This window comes from Parasteatoda tepidariorum, chromosome 5 (genome assembly GCF_982258835.1).
Source record: "Parasteatoda tepidariorum strain Cologne lab strain chromosome 5, Ptep-v5.0, whole genome shotgun sequence".
Classification (NCBI taxonomy): Eukaryota; Metazoa; Arthropoda; class Arachnida; order Araneae; family Theridiidae; genus Parasteatoda; species Parasteatoda tepidariorum.
The window spans coordinates 67,867,882-67,871,489 of record NC_141759.1 but is presented as its reverse complement, the minus strand read 5'-3'; positions in this window follow the sequence as shown (position 1 = coordinate 67,871,489).

Here is a 3,608-nt window from a genome sequence, read left to right as displayed (position 1 = left end):
ATTTATTCTGAGGAGAGGTAATAAACAGTGTTATAATTTTCAATTTTGTTCAAATTCGACATAATTTTAAGTTTAATAATGAGAAAATAACAAATGAAGAAAACTAAATAACCAAAATATAGAATCTAAATAACCAAAAATAACCTAAATAACCAAAATATTTTGAAAAATCAACATTAAATTAATAAATGTCAATATATATAGTTTTTAAAAGTCTGTTTTAACATATCTTGCTTTTTTACTTATTTCGCAGTTAAAATTATTAAATTCTAGAATAATTAACAAATGATTTAAATTTAAACATTAAAAATAACAATAATAATAAAAACATAATAGAATAGGGGGGAAAAAAACTAAAATTTTATTAAAAAAAACAAAAAACAATCAATACTCTATTCAAACATGCTAGCGTTATTATTAATTAAATGAAAAATAATTTTACAAATTTTTTTAAACTAAAATTAAAGCATTTAAAAAAATTATATGTTCATGAAATAAAATAAAACAAAATGATTATAAAACATTTAAAATAATAATGCATTTTGAAAAATGAAAATTAATAAAATTATTACTTAATTGAAAGAATGTAATAAAATTTGTATATACTTTTAAGATGAAGCTAACTGCAATTGCTGATAAAATTTTAGAAATTCAAAAACTAATAAAATTTGAATGCTTTCTTTAAAAGCACAATCTAACAGAGGGGAAATCATTCAAGTATTTTATTCTAAAAAATATATGAAATATTTTTGGAAACAAAAATTCTACTAGAACATGCTACTTTAGGGTGCAACGTTTAATTAATTGGCATAAAATAATAAAAGATCCTCATAATTAAATTGCATATTTATTAAATGTAGGTGTAACAGAGGAGACAAATAAAATCCCACAATTTTGACATGCACTGTTATTTATTCTGAATTCTGTGATTTGGACCATTCTAAGCAATATCTGTAACTTTTTTAAAATTAACGCAGCTCAAGGTAAAATAAATTATTATAAGACTTTTAAAATTCCAACCCTCTTTTTTTAAGTCCAAATAATGCATCGTAACAGACAGAACATGGAATGTAACAGAGGGGACGTCTTACAAATTTCACAAAAAGTTAAAGGGAAATATCACTGTTAAAAGTGACTCTTCGTTTGTTTAAAGTTGGAAGCACTGCTATAATTAAAACTTGTGCTACATCTTTGTAGTTACATTTGAAAGATTTTATTTTACCAGATCCTGTTTAAAAAAAAACAAGTTTATGATGAATTTTACTATAATCATGCATAACTCCAAAAAATAAATTTTATATTCATAAATTAGAACAAATTTCCTTTAAAATGATATCAAATACAAGGATATTGCTCAAATTTAAAAAATTCACTACTGGTTTCAGTTGGCACGGAATTCAACAGTAGAATATTCAAAGAGCGATTGTTATTCCTTTCTTCCAACAAAGCAATTGTTAATTTTTCTGATAAATCAGGAACCTTTCACCCATTTATTTTTGTTAGAAATTTGGTGTCGATTGTTTTTGTGAATGAACCAATGTTGCACCAATATTTGCAACTACCTACATAAAACAAATTTCTCTTAGAACATTGGGAGAGGTGAAATTATTAAAGGTCTGTCACATGTCCCCATTCACTAAACGGTTTTTTCCGGATAAACGCTAAAGGAAACTCAATAAGCTTTAGTTATGGAAAAAGAAAAGACAATGCTGTATTGCTACACAGTTTGTAGAGTTATTTTGCTGCCAGAATATCATTGGATATGCATATTTTTTGCAAAGGAAATAAGTGCATTTTCACTTTTATTTTCCAACATGCAATCAAAAAAAAAAAAAAAATTTATTAAAAACGCCTGCAAGAGAGGAAAAAATACTTTTTCTTTGGGGGAAGAGAACAAACAAACTTAAGCCTTACCACATTCTAGTCATAGCAGAATCTGAGAGTGACAGATTTCGACATTGGGGGCCACAATTGAGTGGTGGGGTACTTCTGTTATTTTAATTGTCTGATATTTTTCTTATTTTATGTTAATATTATTCCGCAATAAATGTGTTTCTATTTCTCAGTTTGTAAATTCTTTATACTACACCTGCTAACATTTTAAACATTGTTTATATTTTTCAAGAAAATAACGACGAGCTAAAGTCTTAGTTTAGCTAGTACCTTTAGAAATAAAATTTCATGCCCCAGTTTAACAAATATACTAAATTAATTTCAATATACTTTTTTTCCACAAAACGTTGACGTCAACTTTATTTTGTGCAATTATTTGTAAAATCTAACACATAAATCTTATCTAAAAAAATTTAACACAAGGTATCCCTAATTTAAAAAACTTTTTATGTGAAATTGAAGTAGCCCTGATAGCTCCTATCCAAAATTTTCCTTAATGGATACTCTCATATTTGTATAATAATAAACTTAAAAGCACTTCCGTCTTTACTTCACAGACAAACTCAGAGAGCTCACAATGACAACTCAGAGCATAGAAGTATCATATAATCAGTGTTGTAGTGCTAAATTTTTGTTTTACTGGAATGCAAGTCACCGCCTCATGGGGAGGAGAAGGGAATAAAAAAATCTTAGAAATAATTCTTCTTTGGTAACTTCAAATCATCTGTAGCTCCTCAAGTTGCTTTACTTAAAATTCCTCATTTTTATTTATTGTAGCCTTTACCATTCTCTCATTGTTCTCTCCATTTACTGAAAAACAATTCTAAATTTTTTAATTAAAGTTATTAATTGATACAGAAATTAAATTTATATTACAGGCTTTTGAAAGTTAAATTACTTTTCCTGTAGTTCTTTTCTTTGGACAATTTGCATCAAACATTAAATAACATAATAATGTTACTGTTTAGCTAATTAAATAAAAATTTAAACTTTTCGGCTGAAATTGCTTCGTTTGAATCATCCTTATTTCAAGAACATATCTAATTTTTCTAATGCTTTTTTTTTGCAATCAAAGAATTTAAAACATTGTAATGATGATAACTTTCAGTTAATTAAGTTGTGATTAGAAGCTAAACAAATCTAACATATTTTCTCCAGGCAAAAACCTTTTAAATTTGAGAACATGATTACAGCAATGGACAGTTAATTTTTTTTATTTATTTATTATTCATAGTCAGATCCTAATGCAACTGGTTTAATGAGAAAGAGATTAGTTCCATATGATAAATGTTTCACTTATATCAAACTTGCTAATGACGTTATTGCTCAGTTGATTGAGCACTCACCCCAAAAAAGAATAGGAAAATTACCATATTGGAAATCTTGTCTTAGTTGCTAGGCAATTATAAAAACAATTAAATAAACTTAGTTCTCTGAAAAGAAAATTACATAAAAATGTATGTAATTCTTTGTGTATCGTAATAAAAGTTGTTATATAACTATCAAGAAACTGTTCTGCTGAATTTTACATGCATTCAAAACAAAGACAAAGGAGAAGAACGCTTTCTAGCACAATATACCAGTTTCACTTAATTTTTTTGCAAATTGAACTATTATTTGCAGAAATGGCAAACGGTAGAAAAGTATGCATTAGAAACAAATTTCTACGATATATGAGTAAGATGAATTTTATAATGAAGGAAAACACAGAAAAC